Genomic DNA, 7500 nt, shown 5'->3' with positions numbered 1-7500 from the left:
AATACTTGGGGGGGAGCTGGGGAGCGAAAAAGCCCTTAGGAATACATGGGGGGGGAGCTGGGGAGCGGAAAAGCCCCTAGGAATACATGGGGTGGAGCTGGGGAGCGAAAAAACCCCTAGGAATACTTGGGGTGGAGCTGGGGACCGAAAAAGCCCTTAGGAATACATGGGGGGGGAGCTGGGGAGCGAAAAAGCCCCTAGGAATACTTGGGGTTGACCTGGGGACTGAAAATCCCCATAGGAATAAATGGGGTGGAGCTGGGGAGCGAAAAAGCCCCTAGGAATACTTGGGGTGGAGCTGGGGACCGAAAAAGCCCATAGGCATCCATGGGGTTGACCTGGGGAGCGAAAATCCCGATAGGCATCCATGGGGTTGACCTGGGGAGCGAAAATCCCCATAGGCATACGTGGGGTTGACCTGGTGCCCGCCCCCCCCACGGAAGTCCGTATGAGGTTTTTGAAACGGGCCTTGCCCGGGCCTTCGATCCAGGAGGGCGGACACTTTCGGCGGTTCGTCCCGGTGGCTGGGCCGGGTGCCGCATCTACAATATAGCCAAGAAACGTTCGCGGAGATTTTCGAGAACACGTTTTTAAGGACCCTCAATGCCCATGTTCGGTTCCAGAAAGCCGGTCAGAGGGATCTTCGGGGCAGAACCCTGCCGTGCTGAGGGGCCAAACCCGAGTTTGGAGCCAGGTCAACGGGGAAAACCGGAAAAGGGCCGGAGAAGGCGGTCAGGCCGGGCGAGAGTTCCAGGAGCTCGGCCACAATTCCGATCTCGTCCCGGTCAAGGGCTCCGTGGAAGGGCAGCCCGGGGGGCGGGTCCAAGGGCCCCGGCAGGGACCCGGGCCTCCGGGGTCGGAGCCGAGGCACCCCGCCGAGGGGTGGTCGTCCCGGGCCAAGGCGGCGGGAGCCCGGGCAGGACTCCGCGGGGCAGGCCGGGCGGGAGTTCCAGGAGCCCGGCCGCGATTCCGACTTCTCCCCGGTGCCCTGCCCGGAGGCCGGGCAGGTCCGGGGGCCTTCGGCGCGGGCGGCGGGATGCTCCCGCGGGGGAGACGAGCCGTGCTGGGCCCCGGGAGGGAGGCCCGGGGTCGACCTGGCGCCGGGGCTCCGGCCCTGGAAGTCCCGATGAGGTTTTTCAAACGGGCCGTGCCCGGGCCTTCGCTCCAGGAGGGCGGACACTTTCGGCGGTTGCCCCCGGTGGCTGGGCCGGGTGCCGCATCTACAATATTGCCAGGAAAGGTCCGCGGAGATTTTCGGGGACACGCTTTTCGGGACCCTAGTTGCCCATCTTGGGTTCCAGGAGGTCGGGCAGGGGTACCTCCGGGACCGGACCGTGCTGCAGGAGGGGGTCAACCCCGGGTTTGGCTCCATGTCGACTGGAGCTCCGGCCCAGGGGCGGGCCGGGCGAGAGTTCCAGGAACCCGGCCGCGATTCCGGCTTCTCCCCGGTGCCCTGCCCGGAGGCCGGGCAGGTCCGGGGGCCTTCGGCGCGGGCGGCGGGCTGCTCCCGCGGGGGAGACGAGCCTCTCTGGGGCCCGGGAGGTTGGCCCTGGGTCGACCTGGCGCCGGGGCTCGGGCTCCGGAAGTCCGTATGAGGTTTTTCAAACGGGCCGTGCCCGGGCCTTCGCTCCAGGAGGGCGGACACTTTCGGCGGTTCGTCCCGGTGGCTGGGCCGGGTGCCGCATCTACAATATTGCCGAGAAAGGTCCGCGGAGATTTTCGGGGACACGGTTTCCGGGACCCTAGATGCCCATCTTGGGTTCCAGGAGCTCGGACGGAGGAACCTCCGGGGCCGGACCGTGCTGCAGGAGGGGTTCAACCGCGAGTTTGGCTCCATGTCGACTGGAGCTCCGGCCCAGGGGCGGGCCGAGCGGCTTGGCCGGGCGAGAGTTCCAGGAGCCCGGCCGCGATTCCGGCTTCTCCCCGGTGCCCTGCCCGGAGGCCGGGCGGGTCCGGGGGCCTTCGGCGCGGGCAGCGGGCTGCTCCCGCGGGGGAGACGAGCCGCCCTAACGCCCGGGAGGGAGGCCCGGGGTCGACCTGGCTCCCGAGCTCCGGCCCTGGAAGTCCGTATGAGGATTTTCAAACGGGCCGTGCCCGGGCCTTCGCTCCAGGAGGCCGGACACTTTCGGCGGTTGCTCCCGGCGGCTGGGCCGGGTGCCGCATCTACAATATTGCCAGGAAAGGTCCGCGGAGATTTTCGGGGACACGGGTTTCGGGACCCTAGATGCCCATCTTGGGTTCCAGGAGCTCGGACGGAGGAACCTCCGGGGCCGGACCGTGCTGCAGGAGAGGTTCAACCGCGAGTTTGGCTCCATGTCGACTGGAGCTCCGGCCCAGGGGCGGGCCGAGCGGCTTGGCCGGGCGAGAGTTCCAGGAGCCCGGCCGCGATTCCGGCTTCTCCCCGGTGCCCTGCCCGGAGGCCGGGCAGGTCCGGGGGCCTTCGGCGAGGGCGGCGGGCTGCTCCCGCGGGGGAGACGAGCCGTGCTGGGCCCCGGGAGGGAGGCCCGCGGTCGACCTGGCGCCGGGGCTCCGGCCCTGGAAGTCCGTATGAGGTTTTTCAAACGGGCCTTGCCCGGGCCTTCGCTCCAGGAGGCCGGACACTTTCGGCGGTTCGTCCCGGTGGCTGGGCCGGGTGCCGCATCTGCAATATTGCCAGGAAAGGTTCGCGGAGATTTTCGAGGACACGGGTTTCGGGACCCTAGATGCCCATCTTGGGTTCCAGGAGCTCGGACGGAGGAACCTCCGGGGCCGGACCGTGCTGCAGGCGAGGGTCAACCCCGAGTTTGGCTCCATGTCGACTGGCGCTCCGGCCCGGGGGGCGGGCCGGGCGGGCAGGCCGGGCGAGAGTTCCAGGAACCCGGCCGCGATTCCGGCTTCGACCCGGTCGACTGCACGGCGGGCGTGCAGGCCGGGGGGCGACTCGCAGGGGCCCTTCCAGGCTGCGGGGCCCAGCGGTTGGAGCCCGGCTACCCCGGCGAGGGGCGGAAGAACCTGCACGGCGCGGCGGGAGAACCCGGCATGCTTCCGCGGGGCAGGCCGGGCAGGAGTTCCAGGAGCCCGGCCACGATTCCTACTTCTCCCCGGTGCCCTGCCCGGAGGCCGGGCGGGCCCGGGGGCCTTCGCCGCGGGCGGCGGGCGGCTTCCGCGGCGGAGACGAGCCTCTCTGGGGCCCGGGAGGTCGGCCCTGGGTCGACCTGGCGCCGGGGCTCGGGCTCCGGAAGTCCGTATGAGGTTTTTGAAACGGGCCTTGCCCGGGCCTTCGCTCCAGGAGGGCGGACACTTTCGGCGGTTGCCCCCGGTGGCTGGGCCGGGTGCCGCATCTACAATATTGCCAGGAAAGGTTCGCGGAGATTTTCGGGGACACGGATTTCGGGACCCTAGATGCCCATCTTGGGTTCCAGGAGGTCGGACGGAGGAACCTCCGGGGCCGGACCGTGCTGCAGGAGGGGGTCAAAACCGAGTTTGGCTCCAAGTCGACTGGCGCTCCGGCCCGGGGGGCGGGCCGGGCGGGCAGGCCGGGCGAGAGTTCCAGGAACCCGGCCGCGATTCCGGCTTCGACCCGGTCGACTGCACGGCGGGCGTGCAGGCCGGGGGGCGACTCGCAGGGGCCCTTCCAGGCTGCGGGGCCCAGCGGTTGGAGCCCGGCTACCCCGGCGAGGGGCGGAAGAACCTGCACGGCGCGGCGGGAGAACCCGGCATGCTTCCGCGGGGCAGGCCGGGCAGGAGTTCCAGGAGCCCGGCCACGATTCCTACTTCTCCCCGGTGCCCTGCCCGGAGGCCGGGCGGGCCCGGGGGCCTTCGGCGCGGGCGGCGGGCGGCTTCCGCGGCGGAGACGAGCCTCTCTGGGGCCCGGGAGGTCGGCCCTGGGTCGACCTGGCGCCGGGGCTCGGGCTCCGGAAGTCCGTATGAGGTTTTTGAAACGGGCCTTGCCCGGGCCTTCGCTCCAGGAGGGCGGACACTTTCGGCGGTTGCCCCCGGTGGCTGGGCCGGGTGCCGCATCTACAATATTGCCAGGAAAGGTTCGCGGAGATTTTCGGGGACACGGATTTCGGGACCCTGGATGCCCATCTTGGGTTCCAGGAGGTCGGACGGAGGAACCTCCGGGGCCGGACCGTGCTGCAGGAGGGGGTCAAAACCGAGTTTGGCTCCATGTCGACTGGCGCCCCGGCCCGGGGGGCGGGCCGGGCGGGCAGGCCGGGCGAGAGTTCCAGGAACCCGGCCGCGATTCCGGCTTCGACCCGGTCGACTGCACGGCGGGCGTGCAGGCCGGCGGCGACTCGCAGGGCCCCTTCCACGCTGCGGGGCCCAGCGGTTGGAGCCCGGCTACCCCGGCGAGGGGCGGAAGAACCTGCACGGCGCGGCGGGAGAACCCGGCATGCTTCCGCGGGGCAGGCCGGGCAGGAGTTCCAGGAGCCCGGCCACGATTCCTACTTCTCCCCGGTGCCCTGCCCGGAGGCCGGGCGGGCCCGGGGGCCTTCGCCGCGGGCGGCGGGCGGCTTCCGCGGCGGAGACGAGCCTCTCTGGGGCCCGGGAGGTCGGCCCTGGGTCGACCTGGCGCCGGGGCTCGGGCTCCGGAAGTCCGTATGAGGTTTTTGAAACGGGCCTTGCCCGGGCCTTCGCTCCAGGAGGGCGGACACTTTCGGCGGTTGCCCCCGGTGGCTGGGCCGGGTGCCGCATCTACAATATTGCCAGGAAAGGTTCGCGGAGATTTTCGGGGACACGGATTTCGGGACCCTAGATGCCCATCTTGGGTTCCAGGAGGTCGGACGGAGGAACCTCCGGGGCCGGACCGTGCTGCAGGAGGGGGTCAAAACCGAGTTTGGCTCCAAGTCGACTGGAGCCCCGGCCCGGGGGGCGGGCCGGGCGGGCAGGCCGGGCGAGAGTTCCAGGAACCCGTCCGCGATTCCGGCTTCGACCCGGTCGACTGCACGGCGGGCGTGCAGGCCGGGGGGCGACTCGCAGGGGCCCTTCCAGGCTGCGGGGCCCAGCGGTTGGAGCCCGGCTACCCCGGCGAGGGGCGGAAGAACCTGCACGGCGCGGCGGGAGAACCCGGCATGCTTCCGCGTGGCAGGCCGGGCAGGAGTTCCAGGAGCCCGGCCACGATTCCTACTTCTCCCCGGTGCCCTGCCCGGAGGCCGGGCGGGCCCGGGGGCCTTCGGCGCGGGCGGCGGGCGGCTTCCGCGGCGGAGACGAGCCTCTCTGGGGCCCGGGAGGTCGGCCCTGGGTCGACCTGGCGCCGGGGCTCGGGCTCCGGAAGTCCGTATGAGGTTTTTGAAACGGGCCTTGCCCGGGCCTTCGCTCCAGGAGGGCGGACACTTTCGGCGGTTGCCCCCGGTGGCTGGGCCGGGTGCCGCATCTACAATATTGCCAGGAAAGGTTCGCGGAGATTTTCGGGGACACGGATTTCGGGACCCTAGATGCCCATCTTGGGTTCCAGGAGGTCGGACGGAGGAACCTCCGGGGCCGGACCGTGCTGCAGGAGGGGGTCAAAACCGAGTTTGGCTCCAAGTCGACTGGAGCCCCGGCCCGGGGGGCGGGCCGGGCGGGCAGGCCGGGCGAGAGTTCCAGGAACCCGGCCGCGATTCCGGCTTCGACCCGGTCGACTGCACGGCGGGCGTGCAGGCCGGGGGGCGACTCGCAGGGGCCCTTCCAGGCTGCGGGGCCCAGCGGTTGGAGCCCGGCTACCCCGGCGAGGGGCGGAAGAACCTGCACGGCGCGGCGGGAGAACCCGGCATGCTTCCGCGTGGCAGGCCGGGCAGGAGTTCCAGGAGCCCGGCCACGATTCCTACTTCTCCCCGGTGCCCTGCCCGGAGGCCGGGCGGGCCCGGGGGCCTTCGGCGCGGGCGGCGGGCGGCTTCCGCGGCGGAGACGAGCCTCTCTGGGGCCCGGGAGGTCGGCCCTGGGTCGACCTGGCGCCGGGGCTCGGGCTCCGGAAGTCCGTATGAGGTTTTTGAAACGGGCCTTGCCCGGGCCTTCGCTCCAGGAGGGCGGACACTTTCGGCGGTTGCCCCCGGTGGCTGGGCCGGGTGCCGCATCTACAATATTGCCAGGAAAGGTTCGCGGAGATTTTCGGGGACACGGATTTCGGGACCCTGGATGCCCATCTTGGGTTCCAGGAGGTCGGACGGAGGAACCTCCGGGGCCGGACCGTGCTGCAGGAGGGGGTCAAAACCGAGTTTGGCTCCATGTCGACTGGCGCCCCGGCCCGGGGGGCGGGCCGGGCGGGCAGGCCGGGCGAGAGTTCCAGGAACCCGGCCGCGATTCCGGCTTCGACCCGGTCGACTGCACGGCGGGCGTGCAGGCCGGCGGCGACTCGCAGGGCCCCTTCCACGCTGCGGGGCCCAGCGGTTGGAGCCCGGCTACCCCGGCGAGGGGCGGAAGAACCTGCACGGCGCGGCGGGAGAACCCGGCATGCTTCCGCGTGGCAGGCCGGGCAGGAGTTCCAGGAGCCCGGCCACGATTCCTACTTCTCCCCGGTGCCCTGCCCGGAGGCCGGGCGGGCCCGGGGGCCTTCGGCGCGGGCGGCGGGCGGCTTCCGCGGCGGAGACGAGCCTCTCTGGGGCCCGGGAGGTCGGCCCTGGGTCGACCTGGCGCCGGGGCTCGGGCTCCGGAAGTCCGTATGAGGTTTTTGAAACGGGCCTTGCCCGGGCCTTCGCTCCAGGAGGGCGGACACTTTCGGCGGTTGCCCCCGGTGGCTGGGCCGGGTGCCGCATCTACAATATTGCCAGGAAAGGTTCGCGGAGATTTTCGGGGACACGGATTTCGGGACCCTGGATGCCCATCTTGGGTTCCAGGAGGTCGGACGGAGGAACCTCCGGGGCCGGACCGTGCTGCAGGAGGGGGTCAAAACCGAGTTTGGCTCCAAGTCGACTGGAGCCCCGGCCCGGGGGGCGGGCCGGGCGGGCAGGCCGGGCGAGAGTTCCAGGAACCCGGCCGCGATTCCGGCTTCGACCCGGTCGACTGCACGGCGGGCGTGCAGGCCGGGGGGCGACTCGCAGGGGCCCTTCCACGCTGCGGGGCCCAGCGGTTGGAGCCCGGCTACCCCGGCGAGGGGCGGAAGAACCTGCACGGCGCGGCGGGAGAACCCGGCATGCTTCCGCGGGGCAGGCCGGGCAGGAGTTCCAGGAGCCCGGCCACGATTCCTACTTCTCCCCGGTGCCCTGCGCGGAGGCCGGGCGGGCCCGGGGGCCTTCGGCGCGGGCATCAGGCGGCTTCCGCGGCGGAGACGTGCCTCTCTGGGGCCCGGGAGGTCGGCCCTGGGTCGACCTGGCGCCCGGGCTCGCGCTCCGGAAGTCCGTATGAGGTTTTTCAAACGGGCCTTGCCCGGGCCTTCGCTCCAGGAGGGCGGACACTTTCGGCGGTTGGCCCCGGTGGCTGGGCCGGGTGCCGCATCTACAATATTGCCAAGAAAGGTTCGCGGAGATTTTGGGGGACTCGGTTTTCAGGACCCTAAATGCCCATGTTCGGTTCCAGAAAGTCGGTCAGAGGAACCTCCGGGGC

This window comes from Alligator mississippiensis, unplaced genomic scaffold (genome assembly GCF_030867095.1).
Source record: "Alligator mississippiensis isolate rAllMis1 unplaced genomic scaffold, rAllMis1 scaffold_55, whole genome shotgun sequence".
NCBI lineage: Eukaryota > Metazoa > Chordata > Crocodylia > Alligatoridae > Alligator > Alligator mississippiensis.
This window is presented reverse-complemented; position numbering follows the sequence as displayed.